The sequence below is a fragment of the Gallus gallus genome, chromosome 3, assembly GCF_016699485.2.
Source record: "Gallus gallus isolate bGalGal1 chromosome 3, bGalGal1.mat.broiler.GRCg7b, whole genome shotgun sequence".
Lineage (NCBI taxonomy): Eukaryota > Metazoa > Chordata > Aves > Galliformes > Phasianidae > Gallus > Gallus gallus.
Genome location: NC_052534.1, coordinates 78,665,369 through 78,685,160, shown reverse-complemented (window position 1 = coordinate 78,685,160; position 19,792 = coordinate 78,665,369).

Genomic DNA, 19,792 nt, shown 5'->3' with positions numbered 1-19,792 from the left:
TGCAACAAAGTTACTGTGCTTATGTTGAGGATAAATTACTGCCATAAATTATCAAAATAAATGACAATTGTGTCTGTTCGTGCCAGAAATCAATCTGGCCAATTACAACAGAAATTCTTTGACATCCAAAGCTAAATTTACGTTCCATTTTCTATGCAACATCCTAAGCTTGAGCTTTGATGTGCAAAGATATGCCTGTGCTCTGGGATCCAAGCCTCTGATCCTTCCCTCTAAGACTCACTCTACTACCTACATCAACAGGACTGCACAACATTCCCATTCTGCTGTCCATTTCCCTTCAGATATTTTCCTGCTCCATGCTACCTGCCTACGTGTGCTGGAAGAAAGGAGTTTGCAGTGTGCGTAGGAAGAATCATAGAATCATAGAATATCTCAAGTTGGAAGAGACTCATAAGGATCGTTGAGTCCAACACCTGGCTCTAGGCAGGACCACCCAAAAATCAGACCCTACGTCTCAGAGCGGTGTCCAAATGCTCAGGGCTGTGCCCACTGCCCTGGGCAGCCTGTTCCATGCCTACCACTCTCTGATGCAGAACCTGTCCCTAACCCCCATCTGCCCCACCCTTCCCTGACGCAGCTCCATGCCATTCCCTCGGGCCCTGCCGCTGTCACAGAGAGCAGAGCTCGGCGCTGCCCCTCTGTGAGGAGCTGCAGCCACCATGATGCTGCATGTTGACAGTGCAATTGAGCTTACCCTCAGCAAGTTTGTGGATGACACCAAGCTGTGTGGTGCTGCTGACATGCATGAGGGATGGAATGTCATCCAGAGAGACCCTGACAGGCTTGAGCGGTGAGCCCAGGAGAACCTCATGAGGTTCAACAAAACCAAGTGCAAGGTCTCGAACCTGGATAGTGACAACCCTCAACATTAGTGCACGCTAGGGGTGTAAGGATAGAGCACAGCCCTGCTGAAAAAGACCTGGGGGTACTGGTGGATGGGAATCTGGATACGAGCCAGCAAGGTGCCCTTGCAGCCCAGAAAGCTAACAGCATCCTTCAAAGGAAGCATGGCCAGCAGGTCGAGGGAGGTGATCCTGCCCCTCTGCTCTACACTGGTGAGTTCCTTGAGTACTGTGTCCAGATGTGGAGTCCTCAGTGCTGAAAAGAGATAGACCTGTAGGAACACATCCAGAGGAGAGCCACAAAAATGATTCAAGGGATGGAAAATCTCTCCTGTGAGGACAAGCTGAGAGAGCTGGAGTTGTTCAGAACCCAGCCCCTCCAGGCAGCCAGCAATGGCCAGGCATCTGATTTCCATTACTGGATTTGAAAATTGTCCTCACATGATATATGGTTGGCAGCAATTGCTGCTAGCTTGAGTTTTTAGATTGCACAGTACTGACACACTGCTGGTGCAATCTACTCTACAAGTAATTTCAAAAAAAAAAAAAAAAAAAAAGAGTATTATCTTGGCAACAAAACAAACCGTGTTTGATACAGCCATTACCTTTTATCAAGATCTGTAGCAGAGACAAACTGAGATTATTTAGGTATCCATTCTTTGTCTGCATGTGTAAGGTACCAGCTTAAGTTAATTCATTTAATTTCTATTAAAAACACTGCAAGTTTGAAAGGCTTCTTTTACATTCCAGACGGAGTGGAAGTTTTATTTTCTAGCACGAATCTCAATCAGAACTAGATGCAATGTATGCCACCTTCAAAAAGCCTGTAAAAAGATAAGGCAAAAATGATAATCAAATGAGAAAATCCAGGAAGAAAAATTAGACTTGAATAAATTATTTAAATGTGCATGAATTCTGTGGCATCGCCAGTATAAATCTGTGCAGTAGGTCACCACAAAGGTAACCACTGAAAAATGTCTTTTATCCAATACATGCAAAACAATCCAGATTTATTTGCTGTCATTACTGAGATGTATGTAATGAAATCATGCACAAAACTTTTCTAATTTACTCTACTCTGCAGATCTTCAAATTCTCACTATGATCTTTGCTTACCATTGCCTCTGTTCCCTTGCAAGGCAGCTTGTCTTCACAGTGATTAAGACAATGAATGAATAACATTATAGGTCATGCTTTTTAAGGACAACTGAAATTTATAGGACTTTAATTATGTTAGAATTAGACAGATAAATATTTTTTTTATATGTCCGTATGTTTTAATTTCTATAGACACAAAGATTTAGAATAAAATGTATTTATTATTTATTTATATCTATTTCGACCCACAGGTTCTTAATCTTCAGCAGTATACAATCCAGTCTGCTTCAGTTTCAAATTCTTATGGCGGATTTCCTCTGTCAGAATATAGAGTATTTATATCTCAAAGGGAGTGTGTGAGGCATAAACATTGAAATTCAAGCCAGTGAAGAGACCACTCTTTTTAAAAAAGAAAATCATTAATTTTCATAAACAATTCAAACGTATTTTTGTATGTCCAAGTTTTGCAGAGAGCCTGTGGGCTTGGAGCAGCTGTCAGCCATCCCTGTACTAGTGGAGGTGCAGCAGTCCATGGAGTCACGCAGGGTGTGCTCAGACCTCCTCTGATGTTCAGCGGCTGTGAGCAGCTCTTAGATTTACACATGCCCTACACTTCTCTTTATCTTGAGTGCAGGAGAGGGAGGATGAGCTGGCAACTCCCTGGCATTTATCTCTAATCTCAACTCCAAGTAAAACGACTTCAACCAGACTGACAAAAGAGGGGATGCTTCAAATAAAAGCTTATAAGACACTTTTGTGAACACAAGTACCCTTGCTGATCTGTATTTTTGGTAGTCAGGAGTGCTCAAGCTTTGAAAGGATGAACATGTTTGAGATGTCGAGCACATTCATAGTGTGCATTCTTCGCTGTGTTTATTTAAGCACACTTCAACAATACTTAGTATAAAGTCTTTAAAAATACTTTAAAAAACATTGTGTTGCATATATTCTGATATCATAACCCCATCAACTATTTTGTTTTCATTTTCATTTTTAAAATGAAATTATGACAGGGAGGCGATGGCATTTTCACTCAGATGTCTTTTATTTCCCCAAGAGTAGGGAGATTTGGATGCACACAGGCTGTATTCTGAGCATTTATCCTCTAACCTTTCTCTAGCTAAATTGCATGCAGCATTGCCATCACAGCTCATGTGTTTAATAATTGGAAGAATCAAATGATCTGACATTTGGTGCAAAATCAACACTCCTAGGTATGTTTTTATATGGTATCAGAAAAAAACCTGCATTCTACTAAGATGAAGCAAAAAATCTGTTACGAATGTCAGATATGGTGATGATAACAGCATAAAGAATACAAAGATGTCTTGTCTTGAAAATTATTTTCAATGGATCATTTGAAAGTAGTGAAATAATTTTTTAAAAGCACATAATAATCTTTATACTGCAAATTTCATGTATTAATGTATTTGTAAGAGTAGCTTCCATCAGTTGCCGGAAAATGTCAGGGCTGACATCATGAACTACTCATTTTGCACCTGTTTTGGTATTAATTTTGTAAATCCTGTGGGTGAAGATGACCCTCGTACATCCAGTCCCTGGCAATTCACTCGCTGTGGTAGAGAAGAAAAGCCAAGATGACATGAAAACATTCCCCTGTGAGGGCAGATGTTTTGAAGAATCTTAGTTGTTCAAGATCATTTATATGGCTTGGAGATCTTGGTGTTTCTTTTTTTTTTTATGAAACAATGCCAGAAATACCTGTTTTGGTCAGCTTCCATGAATGCCCAAGAATGACTGCTGTGGACCATGTGATGGACCCAGAGAAGTACATATGGGCACAGAGAATCTAAGCAGCTGGGGCCAGGTGAAGAACTGTAGAGCAAGAGCCCTGTGTGGCACAGCAGTGCTACAAATTAGTTTTAACCTGCCTGCTAGACGGTGATCATAGGCAGCCTGAGTACACAGAGAGGCAGCTGATCTGTAACAGCATGTGGTGTTCTCCATTTGGGGCCAAAAAGACCGTCTGTTGCAGGACTGAAAGGGAACGCCAAACTTTCCTATGGTGCAGTCTGAGATTTTTTTTCCACTGCTCTTTCATGCACTTTTTTTTAATCTGAATTCAAGCCTGATGTCATCTGCCTTCCCTTTCTCAGTGCATCTGTGGGTTTTCACATGCGCTCATCACTTGAAGGACAAACCCTTACACAGCAGGGAATGGGTCCAAGTGTCTCATCCATTTTGAAGATGTAGATATATCATCAGGATCAAAGCAAAATTCCACTTCAAGATGTTTCTCCTGCTGCTTCCCCAACTTCCTAGTGACTTGTTTTTGCACTCCCTCATTCAGAGGAGGTAGACCCTTCTTTTCTGTTTCCGTGGTATCTTGGTTTCGTTTCTGCATCTGTGCTGGGTGTGGTCTGAAGACCAGGATCTCTATGGAGCTGTTCTCTCAGTGTTTTGCTTTGTCCTGTCTGCTTTTTTTTCATTGCTTCCTCTGTCAGAGCTTGGATTTGTAAGTTGCTTTTTGTCCTTTTGACTAATATTAGCAGAAATATCTGGTCTATGTGCTTTGTCACTGTTTTGAGAGAAAGCATTTTCTTCTACAGAGAGGTCTTACCATCTCTTCATGCTTACACTGCAGAGATCCACAGCCAATTTTGCTATGGTGCATGGGTGTATGTGCCTTTTACAGAAGCCACCAAGCTCTTTCAGTGCCTTTTAGTGCAGTAAATTACAGACTTTGCAATAGGCTGGACTGTTCTTGTGCGTGGCTTTTTCAAACCTACCTCCTTTCTCTCATCTCTGTAGATATTTTTATATCATTTGTGGAGTCCAAGGAGGCTGTGTCTTGATGAGTTAAATTTCCTAGCTGGCACATGGCAGCTATGTGACAGGCAGTGAGCTTGGACTTCTTTTGTCTGCATCTATCTACCACTGACTAGTAGAATTACGAATTCCCTATGCAAAGACATGGGCACCAGCCACTTCTAGTGCAACCATCTCCCATTAAGCTACAGTACTTACAGAACTTGCTGTGTGCCATTCAGGCTGTTCTTGAACATTTTCCTGGGAAAGACCAAGGCAGGAAACACATAGGATATGTTTAAATTCTTTGTAAAGGGATGACAGGTCTCTGTCCCTTAACATTCAGGACACTTGATGCAATGTCTGTGCATACTTTCATGTCTACAAGTATAAATTCTCCTAATGGAATGTAAGTAGCAGAACCTTTGGGTCTGTCTGAGTACTACAGAGTATGTGTGTGCAGAAAGCCTCCTTGCACACACCTGCTTCACAACAGTAAGGTTTTTCTCTCTACAGACTATTGTGAGGTTCACCACAAAGGGTAATTCAATGCATCCTATGAGTCCAGATTAAAATATTCTGTATCATTCTGTTGCGTGCTTTCCTACTAACTTTTTTCCTTTTATTTTTTTTTCTTCCTTCTTGGTAGCTACCAATAAAGATTACTTCCAGAGGAATTAGTGCAGCAAAGATGCTTAGCACTTCCAACAGCTATGCCACTGCTGAAAATGAGTACCATTTATTATCTTGTTCATGTCTTGAAGATCTTGTATCATCTTTTCTATGAGTACCCAAAGATCCCATCATTTACATTTCCTAGTGAGGTACTGAAGATGAATAGGGCAGCACAGCCCATGATGGGAGGAGCTCAGTCATGAATAACACTGCCTATGGTGTCACTCGGGGAGCAAAAATAAAATTCCTTCACTCACGTGGTAAAATTATGATTTCTCCAGCTTTCAGATGTCTATAACAGCCAAAGCCAGGCTTCCTCTGCAAGGACACAAGTGAAGATTCCTCTAATGAACCCAATGCACAAATATTACAAAACATTCTCATTCATTTGTAGAGACAGATAAACAGAACTTCATTCACTCCATGTGACACAATTAGAATGAAAACAGGCAACACATCAGTCTGTTCCTCCTCTCACTGTATCTCATCCATCGAGTTGCTTGCTTGTGACCAATTGAGCAACATGCAGCTTCCCTCACAGTACCTAGTCAGCAAACATGCAAATCTCCTTTTTGCGTCAAAACAGGAATTTCTGCTACTGCAGCTCTCTTGATGTAGGAAAAAATACTAGATTCGGAGAACATAGCATTGTTTTCTTTCTATAATTTATTTTCTCCTTTTTATAACAGAGCTTTTAACTGACAACACAAATCCTGAGTTCTTGTCTCTAGACTTTATTCCGGTTATTACAGAAACATGATTACTGCTTGTATTCCCAAAGAGAAAAGATAAAAAACAAACACCAATTGTTAAATGGCTATAAGTGTTAAAAGAATTTAAATAAATACATTTAAATTATTAAAATGCGTATAGCTGCAATGGGTATTCTCAGGCACTCATATTAGGCAGTACTTCAACTAAATACACAAATATCTTCACCCCATAATGGCACTGCGTAATATTTTCCTCTGTTACTAATTTATTTTGTCATGTTCCATGGTATGGACAAATTAAATACCACTCATGTCTCAAATGTCTCAAGCAATTAGATTTACCTTGCTTATTCTTGCTATCTGTCTGCTCGTCTGTCTCACAGTATCAGTTTAGCTCTTTTAAGAAGCATCCCAGGGTGGGAGTACTTGAGCTAACCAAATCTTGCAGGATGGGAGGTTTCATTGAGGCTGCAAGGACACCAGCATATGGTGCTGGGGACAAAACCTCATGTTCTTCTTCACAGTCCTGGAAGGACAGCACAGATCTTGCCTGAAAAGCACACTGCCAAAGGCAGCCTTCCAAGCCTAGTGTCAGTATGTGTTGCAATAAGTGACATTTCTTTACCATTATGCTCAGGGATAATCTGTCCTGGAACTGTCTTCCTGCTAATCTCCTGTTAGCCCAGCCTTTCAACACAAAACAGCAAACGTGGCCCTGTTCCTGCAGCTCCTTTTCTGAGATAGAAAGATGGTCATAAACTACTGAGGAAATAACTGTGTTCTCACATCAAAGTGCAGGGCTTGCTTTGTTTTGTTTTTGTTAAAGCTCGCTCTGCATATGTGTTGGCCAGTGGTTGAATATCATCTGTGTGTCTCCAAGAAGACTATTTTCAAGCCCTTACAGTGTGCAGTGTGCTAGGACTTGGAAAGTTCTTACTAGAAACTGGTCTTATAAGTGGCATACCACATTAAAAAAATTTCTTAGTGGTCTGAGTATACTGACTGAGTTGGGGTACATCCACTTTCCCACATCTCATCTAATCCTGCTTGAGCATGACTTCTGCTGTAGCCAAAGCCCTCTTTCTTCTCTGGACACAAAAAATCTCTTCTCTGGGTTGAACAGCCCCAGTTCTCTCTCTCTTTGGTGAAGTGGCATCTGCGTTTTTCTGCCCGGTGGTCATTGTAACAGCCTGGTGACTCAGTAAGTGTATTTTATGTCACTCCTTTTGAATCACTAGCCTGTGTCCAGGGGCACCTGGCAAAGATGCTTGGGGGCAGGGTGGTACTCTGAGCAGCTGCACATAGCTGGGATGCTTGCTGCATTCTGGGAACAGCTTGGCTTTGTGAGCACCTGCGTTCTGCATGCCCCCATGCATGTCAAGGGGTGGAGATGTGGTGAGATCCTATGTACCCTCACTGGGTGTTTTGGACCATGACTGCAGGGAGCACTGTGGGATTGTCTCTGCCTCATCATACAGACACAGTCTGGAAACATTATCACATGGAAGCTGAGCAGACTTTGCACGTTGCCATGCAGGACCAGCCAGCATGTTATCGTTGCACAGATGTTTGGGGTGCATGCCTGTGCAGATCCAGGCAGGGACAGTGCTGGCTGTCTGTCTCAATTCATCCTGAAAATCTAATGACAGGTTTGAAGGCCACCATGTGCCTCACATTTTTGGTATCTGGACACAGGCTTGGAAAGGAGCTATTTTCGCTCCTACAGTCAACAGTGCTGCTCCAAAAGGTCAGTAAACACCACTGTGGCTCAGCGCCAGCAGAGTCAGTGGGGATTCAAATAAAATGAGACAGGTTTTGAACAGGTTATTGTACTTCATTTCTGTGTATCCATCCATGGCTGCATATATGTGGACAGATGGGTTGTCAGCCAGCTTCATGCATGACTCATTATCAGCTCAGAAAACACAGACCTCTGCCTGGGGAGCTGCTCTTCGATCAGTCCCACAGGCCCACAGAGGCAGAGATAAAAACAAGCACTGGCCAGCAAGGAACAAAACTCTAGAGACACAAAAGATCTCCCGCATCATGCCATAGGTGAGTGCTTATGCTGGTAACTTCTGACCCAAGAGACATGGACACGGGAGTGATTTGCTGAATGAAGCTACAAAGCAAGCTTTCCCAGGGAAAGCACCTGGTGACTACTCAGAAGTATTTTCTCCTTAACAAAAACATTTTTTACAACTTGAATTCTGGTGATGGCAAAGTTAAATGAGGTCATTATTGCCATTTTAGTTATGCAAGCTAACATTGAACACCAAGAACATTTTTCCATACATGAATCATGGAAGTTTGTTTTCAAGAAACAGGAAAGGACTCAAGGGTCTAGATTCAATTCCTAGACACGAATTGTGGCAACATTTCATCTCCTTCTACTTCAGTTCTCAATTTCTGTGAGAAAATAAAACCTAACTTTCATTTCATACTTAGCTTGATTTTGTTGACTTTCTTGTTGGCATTTTTAATTCAGCAAAATAGTATTGCTAAGATTTAGAAGTAAAACATTGCCGCTGCTCAGAGCAAGTTAGTCAATAATTTGACCACTGGGATAGAGACTTAATCCTAAACAGAAATATCATTAAAACAACATCTAATGGTGAAACTTTCAAGCAGACCAGTACTGCACTACAGTAGTACTTCAGTAATACTGAACTAAGAATATACTCTGAATTAAAAAAAAATAGAGAAACTGGAAGATGGAGTTAAAATAAATTAAATGGAAATTGAGAGTATAATGGGAAAAGATATAGAAGTTGATTTTGTTGGGCTGGTGTATAGCAGCCGTAGGGGCCTGGGCTCATGGCAAGCCTGGGTAGGTTTGGCCATCTGTTGACTGGAAAAAAGGGGAGAAAGGAGCATGTCTGTAGGGAAGGGAAGGTTGCAGCACTGCCCAAAAGTGGGATGGCTGGTAGGCCCTGGAAGAGAAGGAGCCCCTTGTCCTTCAAGAATAATGGAAAATTAAGTGAATGTTAAGAGCTTTCCAGAGCTGAAACAGGAGGAAAGACTTTCAGAATTGCAGGGGTCATCCAAGACTAACCAGAGATAAGGTCAGAGAGTGTTTGTAGGCAATGTTATACAAAGACACACTGGGATTTTTCTGCTTGCGGAAAGAAACGTGTGCATGCACATGTGTTAGGAGCGGAAGCAGACAGGGAACAGAGAGAGGGGGAGAAGCAATCAGAGAATCAGGCATCTGTACATGTAAGAGAGAAAACATTCAGATCAGCATGCAAGCTGGAGGGAGAAAAATTGCTGTAAATAGTTATTTGCCACTTTGCCTCACTCTTTCTGATTCTTGCTGTCTTCAGAGAAACCAGGCTTTTTTATTATTTTTTTTTCTTTTGTTTTCAGTGGCACAACATTGTAGAAGATGCTGATAGCATTAATTCAGAAGTGATACAAAAATTTCCATAACCTCCACAGTGATACCTTTCCTAGGCCCTCAGCAACTGTATTATCCCTGGTCTGGCTGTCAAAAATTTGTTACATATTATAAGAGTAGAAAGAAAAGAGATCTCATTATGTCAAGGTGGAGAGTATCAGTGGGTGGGTACTTGGAAGAATATGATTCCAACATTAACTTGAAAAATCAGCACATTTGCTTTGTAAGTAGTTAGACCGTGAAGATGAGGTCATCTGGAACGAGATGCTAGATCCAACAGTGATCTGAAAAATAATACTCTAGAGTAAAATTTTGTTATATTTTAAGGCTTATATCAACTTCCTTTATTTTCAGAAATGCACACAGACAATTAAAAAAAAAAAAAAGATAATAGAGGAATAGCAGTACAGAAGACTCAAAGTACCCATTGTCTTATGGAAACAGAAAGGTAAGACTTTCTCTCAGACTTACGTTTCTGTTTTATTTATTTGTTCCGCCGTATAAATTTACATGCAGCTTATAAATTGAACAGATGAACAAAACCCAGAAATCTCATAATATCATCCCCCAGCTATGCTCAGTGTAAGTACCACTAAGGAGCTGAGGACAGGCAGCCAACATAGGTTGTAAAGAGGAACTTGAAAACAGAAGGAACATTAGTCAGATGAACTAAAGGAAGAGTGTTTAAGTGAGAAGGCAATTTCTGAAGAAAAGAAGGAGCAGAAAGTCTCCAGACTCAAATAAGACAAAGGAGGAGGTGGATGCCAGGGTCAGGCCCTTGGTGGAAGACAGTCAGGGAAGGGATTCAAGGAATGATGACATCTGAAAGACCAATCTGCTGCACTTTGGCTGAAGGAAGTTGCAGATAGGATGGAGACAGAAAAATTCAGGGAGTAAATGCAAAGGATGACTAAGAGGTAAATGCAAACCCAAGGAACAGAATTTTCAGGATCACGTTTTAGATGCTATCAGCTCATGCTCACTAGTTGGCCATTCTGTCTCTATCTATCTATATCTAAAGGAGTTTGAATTTGTCATAGACTGTTACCCACAGACTGGCCTTTGAGCATTAGCACTAGTTTTTGAGGAAACTGCAGAATTCACTCTTTCGCAGAGCTCTAGTTCCTTGATATCCTGCTTAAACCCCATTTTGAAGACTTTCCTCATTCTCAAGTCTTAAAGTCCTCAAGCTCAGGGGCCTGCTATTTGCAGCCTGTTTGTGCTTTCTGTCTGGATGACACCTCAAGCCATAAAGTATGTTTAGACGAGTTCCCTGACCCACATCATATTTATAGACATATTTGCGGGATTCTCTGCTTCTGTCACCAAAACTGCATTCCCACTGGCATTTATGAGCTGTGCATAGAAGAGGCGGTACTCTTGTCAACCCTGATCAGTGCAAATTCAAGATAGCTGCCTGACTCTTCTTGGCATGCTTCATTTTCTCATAGTTCATCCCAGTTCAAGTATACAAGTGCAGTGCAGTGGGGTCTAGCAGCTGGCTTTTGGGGAGGGTATTGGGCTAAATATTTGCTGACAGAATAATTATAGTCACTTTTTTAATCGTGGAAAATCTTCCCCTTGCCCCATGTTTGATGCTCTAAAGTGTGTTCTTAAAGTGACTTTCCAAAGTGTCTGTTGTTGCAACTTCAGGCACACCCAGCAGTTTGTGCATTAAATTGTCTCTGTGAGGTTCCATTTAACATCAAAGTATTGTGAGCAGTGCTGCATATCCTTAGCTGTTAGCTGATTGATTGACAAGCTCACGAGCACGGGACAAATGCAGAGTTTATGAGCATTTCTTGCTATCTGCTCAGTCTGTCTTTATAAAGCATGTGTGGTTTGTGCACCCTGTCTAGTCATTCTACTTTTAGTTACAGTTTTCTGCTCTAAGTTAGTAGTTTCTGTGTTCTGAAACACTAATTTTCTCTCTGTGTCTCTCGTTCACCTTTTCTGAATGCTCTTTCCAGGAGTTATAATTCTCCTGCAGTTTGTGCGGTAGCACAGTTTAGAGATTAATGAATTGCACTACATTTGAGTTATACCTCTTGCAATGGAATTACCTTACAAATCAGCAGGATGTATTTGCTACTTCTCTGCAAGCATCTTGCAGGCAATCATAGTCCTGCTGTGAGAGCATCCAGGGTGACTGGAGAGAAAGTTGTACATCTCATTTGTGAAGAACCAGGTCCCTCAACATAAGGTTTGTGCTCCACCCCAGAATGCAGTCACTGGTGAGGAGGAGGGGTTAATCAAATAATTTTCCAAATATATTCACATCAAAGTCTCATACAGGGATTTATTTCCCCAGGAAGCCTTTTTTTTTTTTTTTTTTTTCCCTTCAGTGAAGCGGGCTGCAATGTATTTGCCAAACCACTCATCCAATGCTAACAGGAATGAGCATGGAATTAAATCAAAGAAACAGATGTGGCTGGATAAAGCAGGTTTCCTTTTATGTGCCAAAAAATAGGAGCATGTTCATCTGTTTTGTAATTTGCCAATTGTGTTTTACTTGGCTGAGTGGAAGACGGCAATCAGACAAGCACTGTTCATAGGCATTTGTAGTCTGTGCCACTTGTTGAGGGGAGGGCTCTGTTCCTGACAGCCCAATCACCTGTTTGAACACCCAAGAGCCCAGACTTTGTCCACCATTAACACGTCTGAAGGTCAACGCCGTCCTTTCCATCTTCCCTGGATTATGGAAGGCAGCTTCCGGAGTCTCCAAAAGATGTTAATCTTGGTAGCTGCACAGTGTGGAGGTGCCGATGTACCACAGGCAAGATTTAAAAGGGCAAAGGCCCCAGTCATACCTGTTTCTGCTGTTTCTTTTCCTGAAAACGCGGTGCAGCTGGGATTTTTAAAATAACAGTAATAAAAAGTTGGGATTGTTAAAATTGGATGCACAACAAGGGAAACCCATCTGATCTGTATTTCTGTATGATGGCTGTCACACTAATGTGTACAGTTTCCATTTTCTGGGGGCTTAATTCAGAATTGCCAGGGCTGGCTTCTCCCTATAGAACCACAAAACCTCCCTGCTGAATTCCTCTAAACCCTCCAAAACAAAGATACAGTAAATCATCTTTTCTTTTTCCTTTGAGTATAAATCCAGCTGTTTTCTGCCACACTGATTTCTGAAAGGCTTGATTTCCACATAGAAAAAAAAAAAAAAGAAGAAGAATGGATCAGTTTTCTTGATACAAGTGTTGAATGAGCTGATGGATCTTTTGAAGTAAGTCAGGTTTTTCAAGTGAGTTCTGATCAACTTCCTACAGATTATAAGGCAGAGAATGAGAGAAATCTCCAGCTGTCATTGGTCAGCAGCTAAGAACTAATTTGATTTTCCACTTCAGAAACTATAAGAAAACCTCCAAACATTCATTTTGATACTATAGTTTATTCATGGAGCTATAACATTCTTATCTTTACATATTTTTGGTGTAATCTGAAACCTTTTATTTCCACAACATAAAAAACCCCCCCACCAAACTCAGCAGAACAGTGGTTCTGTTCAGAACAAAGTGGTTGTTTTCAAGGTCTGCATGCAAACTTTGAATTGTTAAATATACTTACAGTTTTCCAGTCCAGCAGGCATGGGAGTGTCCTCCTTGTCTGCCTGTTAAATTTAGTCAGATGCTCTGAAAGGGGAGCAGATTGTTCACCACTGGCAGGTAAAATCAGGAAATAAAAATATTGACTCAAGACCTTTGCAGGACAATTAAACAGCTAATGAATGAAAGGACTGAAGTTCCTGAAACCACAGTAGACAGGAAAGGACAGAGTGCCTCAGTTTGGCACTCCTCTGAGTCTTGCTTCTGATACCAACATGCTTTGGCTGTGGATTTAATAGCAGTATGGTGGCAAAGCAACATGAGTAACAGGCAAAGGCTTCCTGAAGCATTTCTCATCCAAAACAGACATTTTATTCCCTATTTTTATTCTTCCAGACAGGATGTTAACATTGCATTACCTTTCCTTTGGACAATTTGTGGCAGAGAAGCTGAACACCGAGTGATCCAGGCAGAACCGTTCCTCTCGCAGCTTGGTCCACCTGCACAGCTGCTTCACTGACTGCCAACCAACACTTCTGTGGCAAATGTGGGAAGAGGTCTGGATACAGAGGGCAGGATTAGTGTCTCTCAGGGGCCTCCTGGAAAGCAATAGGTCCTCACTCCCCCAAATGAGCCAGAATAATCAAGTTGCGAGCTGCACTCAACTGCAGAATCACAATTTCTTTTCTGAGCTGTTTTGCCCACGTGTGGCACGAGTTGTGCCCAGGTATGCCAGCCAGCAGGAGAGAACTGAAATGCTGGCCAAGTGACTGCAGGTAAGCACAGGGAGGTGTCCTCCACCCCACTTCTGAGAGCATTACCCAGCTTGGCCCACTTTTATCCCCTGCAGAGCAGTTATTAAGTCCCCTTGTCATGTTTTGGTCTCAGTTGCTCAGGATATTCTGATGGATACATTAAGCTTCAAAAATCCAAAGATCCCCGAACAACAATTTATGACTGTAGCATGACTCAGGATTTCATTGAATTCTTTTTGTCACACAAGCGAGAGATTCAAATATTGCAGGCTATAGTCAGAGAATTAGTAGGAAAAGGGAACTTCAAGGCAGCTAAACTCATATCCGAAGACTCTGTGTTTCTGCTTCTCCTGTGGCTACCCGATGTAAGGACATAAGCTTTGGGTCTCCAAGGTTCTGCACTGTGCCAGTTTCCCAAACCCATCTATCTCCATCATAGAAAATCCATGTTTTGGAAGAACTAGAAAAGATATAATCAGATGGGGATCATCTGGTATCCACATTGCAATAACTCTATCAATACAGGGGTGGTACAATATGCATGAAGAAGAGCAAACAAAGATCAGCAAACAGACTTATTTAAGAAAGCTGAGTGCTGGGGGGCAGGGGAAGTGATCCAGCTAATCCCATGAGTGGAACTGCCAGAGCTTACCTTGTTCAGAGAGGGCTAACAGGGGATACGTCAGTCCTGTGTAAATATAACAGGAGGATAAACATCAGGAAGGGAAAAGAGCTAGTTAAGCTAAGGGACAATATTGGCTCAGAAGGAAATGGTTATAAACTGGTCATGAATAAATTGAAGCTAGAAGCCAGAAACAATCTCACTCTCACTGCAGGCATTAACTATTTCTTACAGAACAGGACCCAAGAAAGGCAATATATGACATGACAGCCTGCAGTAGCAGAAGGTGGGATTGATATGCAGGATTGATGTGTTCCTAAGTGATGAGGAGCAATCATTGGAAAAAGCCTATTTTCTCAGATGGATTTCTGTCTTTATTTCTGTCTTGCCCATAGATGTCCACTGTGAATGTTAATGCTGTGCTTACAGGGTTCTTTCTCTGACTAAAACCCTAGATCATTCCTGCTGCCATCACCCCACACTGTGGGATTGCTCTAGAAGAAGCTGGCCTAGTCAGTTTGACTAAGATGTACCAGAAAGGCTGAATCCACAAGGATTATAGGGTTTATTCCTGGCAGAAAGTGAATTCTCAGTGTTTTTTTGGGTCCGGGAATTGGGAGGGAGAGTATTTTTTACTTGATCACGCCTACAGCAATTTGGTTATGTAGATGATTGCCCGGAATTAGGCTAACAGCCTTTTCATGAGAGGCATGATAATTTGTAGCCTGATGGAAGATTAGGAAAAATGTGACATAACTCACTGGGTTTTGTTGCTCTCTGTGCAGCAAGGGAGCCTGAGTGGTCCTGTGAGGTTTGCTAGTCCTGCTCAATGGACAGAGCAAGGCTCACAGGAGCAATTCCTTCTCATTTCTGTTGCTTGGACCTTCATTTCAAAATTGGAATGCCCTTAGCTAGGTGTTTCCTACTGAGTCAAGGACATTTTACTCTCGTATATGTAGATAGCTCTGCAAGTAATACCTCCTATTTATTTCCATGGAAACTACAACAGATACAAAGAGAACAATAACACTGTTTGGTAGAGCAAATTCTCAGCAACAAAACTGTTTTTCTATATAGTCATCACCATTATCTCTGCATTTTTGCCAATGATGAACAAGAGCCTACATTCCACACATAAAAATCTGCACTAGCAGAGGTGATTCACTGTTGCTACTGCTGACACACACCACCCACTGCCTCATTGTGCTCACACCCACTGTTTCGCCTCCATAAATGTTCAGCAAGTGTCAATGAATGTCAATGACTGCCATTTTTTTTCTGAATGGAGGAATTCAATGACACGCCTTTGCTCCACACACACTTCCATGTCAGACGCCAGTTTGTCAGACTGCCCCTCTGCTGCTGTCTGTCACACGGCAACAACAAATAGTGGGATACTGGCAAGAAGGTTCAGCCTCTGCTACGATGGTACTAACATCCATCTTTGATGTTGTGGCTTACATAATAAAATAGGAGGCATTACTTTTGGAGCAACCTTCATATTTATTTGATGGAGGATTTATTTGACAGTAGGATCCTGTAAATAAGTCCACATTGGCCATGTTCAGAAAAGATATTTATAACAACTGTTAGCTTTAAAAAAGGCAGTTTCCAGGGGGCTTCTGTGTTATAAACACAGTAAATGGCTAAGGTGTACCAACAGAATAAGCATGCTTACATAAGAAAAGAGCTTGCTAAGGATGGCTAAGAACAACTACAGCCTTTCTTAGAACCGGGACATCTCACATGGTTGTTCTAAGCCCCATTTTCTATTGCTGTTATTGCTGGGGGGGGGGGTGAAACTCCCCATTCTGGCCTCTTTATTTTGTCCTGATATTAATCCTCACATTTTGCATCTAAGGAAATACGTCTGGAAGCAAAATCTCTGTTTACATTTGTAAATTACCCTTGCTACTGCACAAGTGCCAGGTGCAGATTATTTTTCTTTTTTAATTAATCAGTGGGACAAGGAGAGAGAAGGGGCTCAAAGGAGGAGACCAGTGTTTGTTTGCACTTGCATCTGACATTTTCATTGAATGTTTTTAGATGTTATATAAAAAAATACAGAAATTGGGTGTGTGTGGACTTTGTATTACTTTTTTCTTGGTTTGAGTTTTATTAGACAGTTACAAAATTTATATTGTTCAAAATTACTTCATTGATGACCCACACAGAAATGTGATTTTGAGATGCTGTCCACTTTCTGCTGAAAAAGAAAGTAATTGATTTTGTTTTGGTTTGGATTATACTTTTTCTGAGATCACTGGAGAGAAATAAAAATATTATGTTTTATCCATAATGACAAGAAATATAATTTTGAGGTAGTGAATGAATAGCTAAAACTAAAGAAAAGACAAAGATGCCTTTAGAAAAATGCTTGAACTTACTCTTGTATTGAGTCTTGACAGCTGCTTCACATTTTCTTCTAGAAGAGAGCCTTCATGCATCATTCATAGCTAGAATGAATATCTATTCAGTATGCTGCTTCTTCACATATTACCTTCATTCTTTATCGAAGTCAAAGATGACTCAACTCATTCATATATCTCAGGAAAACCACAGAACCGTTCTTTTGTATTGCAAATAAAAGAAGAAAATAGCATTCACTGCCAAAGAAATAATGTTTGCGATGGTAAGCAGGACTACTGAGCTGGGTGGGAGTGTTCCAAAAAAGTTGTCTTCTCTCATCTCATGAACATAGTGTTTCTGAAACATTTTCAGGTAAACCTATGTGATATATTTAATTATATGGAATCACTTACAGAACAGACTGGATCTCTTGCTGTTTTCTGTAACCTATTTTTTTTTCCCCTCATCATTTGTCCCTGATTTTTTGTCCGTGCATGAGAATGAACTTTGGAAGTGGTACGTGTGAGAACCAGTGGAATGGTATCACGTAAAAAAAATGATGTGACCAAAATACTGAAAAATCTATCTTGGTAGAGCCAACAAGAGGTAGTCCGTAAGCATTATCTCTAGGTGCCTGACTGAGCAGAACTGGGTTTAGGCAATGAGAGTCTCAGTGCATTCAGCTATCAGTGGTGTTGGACCATGCTGCCTTACGGTGTCAGAGAAGAGAAGTGGGCACAGCACCCAGGTCATCCATGTCTGATAGGCTGTACAGTTTTAGTTTCTGTCATGCATGTTTTTTTTTTGCTTTCTATTTTTCATTTTGATCTTTCGGTTGTGTTGGAGTAACATCAGGTTTTGGCTAGTACTCCTAAATCATTAAGTTTAGGACAGGAAGTCCTAGCCAGTGTTTACTCAAATAAAACCATCACTAAGGTTTTAAAAAAAACAAAAAAGACTAAAAAAATACGGGTTTCAGAATTAGGTTAGTGAAAAAGCATCTGCATCCATTGCAGGGCCTTTGAACAACTTGTTCTCAGTAATGTGTTGCCTTTAGCTTTGCCTGAGCTCTTGGGACTCCTGCTGTAATATTTCTTCCTTGGGCTTATATCTCCATAATCAGGCAAGACTGTGAAATTTGCCTCTTGCTAATGAACAGTTACTGAATTATATCACTTTGTCACTTCGCATTACAAGGAAAATGTGCTTTCTTGTTGGAGAACTTCTGCAGCAGAGATTAGTTTGGTCCCCTGCAAGCTGTCTTAACAGATAACAGTGAAGTCTGCATTCTTTTCTACTCAGTGCAATGGTATTTAACAACAACAAGAGAGAGAGAGAGAGAGAAAAAAAATAGTCAAGTAAGTTACTGTGAGAATGGCTGGTTCTAAACCTTAACTCCAAGAATTCTGAGTTTGCAGCTTCTTTTTTCTTTGATCTTACCTTTGTGAGGAAAATCACGTCCAACCCTAAACAAAAACATGGCCTGGAGTATGAAATGCCAAACACTACAAAAGAAATGTTTTGCTTTTCTCTGTCTTCTCCTTCAGTAAGAGCCCTGCAATTCAGAAGTGTGATTTGCCATTGGTCACATTTCAGAATGCTATTCAACTATGAGACGGAGCTCAGTATTCTTTAATGGAGGAACATTTTCCATTGAAATGGACACTTATTGACTTCTACTGTTTGTTTTTGTTCCGCTTTAATGCAGCAGCCCTGTACAGCTCACTTCACCTGATAATGACAGAAGAAGTGAGGCAGGGAAAAGGAATGAAATGAAAAGTTTCTGAAGTCCAGGTGTAAGCATAGCAAATACTTTTCTGACAAATAGATGAAAAACAATACCTGCTGATGCTATACACTGATCTATGTCCACAGAGCTACTCCAATGGCTCACTCTACCTTAACTAGAGAATAGAGCTTGCTAAAGCAAACTAAATTTTGAATTTTGATGTCTGACAAAGTTACCTCATCTAAAGGTTCCAGTGAGCCCTCAAGCTAAACAACCTGTCAAATAGCAGCAAAATCTTGAGACAGTCCCACATGCATTGAAAGATAGTGGCTCCTAAATCTCTCTTTCCTACATGAGCAAGAATTTTGCATCTATGGTAAAGTTCCTAGCAAACTATAGACTATGCACAGTGCTGATACATCGATTTAAACAACCATTAAACAACTGCTTTGCACAATAAATTATGCAGTGATAAATAGCAATTAATGTAAAACAGGCTATTAGGCTATGGTATTTATTTATATGGAGCAAAGTGAAGCTAGCAAGCAAAGCACTGCTGACTACATTATATCTCAGAACACATGGTAAAACTGCAGCATAGGTTAAACTGAAGAATTTTCAAGCAGATAGGTTGCTTTTTAACTGCTGAAGGGAGCCAAAGAAACAATTGCAGAGGCTGCATTTTAGGTAGATGAGCAGCGTAGGAAAAATATAGAAAAAAAGATGGTGTAGGTTGTTTGCTTATTGCCCTAAAATAAAACCCTGTTATTACAGCTTGCTGTATTCCACTTGTAGCTGAAAGTGGATCATGGCTTCCTGTAGATGGCAGAATTTCAGCATAGAGTCTGATGGCAAGGTGAATGAAAACAGCATTTTGCAGGGTGAGTAATTCTCCCTGTTTTAAGGTGAAATAAATGATCCTCTGAAGATATCTATCTTTTCTCCCAATTATTGGTAACACCTTTTGATGTCATTTTTTAAAATCTGTTTACATAACTCCAGGCACAACCAAATTCTGGTAAAATTCAGGCTCTGAAAGAGTGCAAAAATGCCGCTATATGACTGAGATGGTGATAAGGCTGCCTGTCATCTGACTAAATTCACTTGAAGCTATGAGTCATCACAGTAGCACCAAAACAGTCCATTCAAGAGGAGCAGGAAACCCATCACCACGTGTACGTTGTCTCTGAGCCCCATACATACCACATCTGCTGTGCCCTGAGCCATTTGGCAGGGACCTTAGGCAGCTTGGGCTGCAGTAGGCAGCC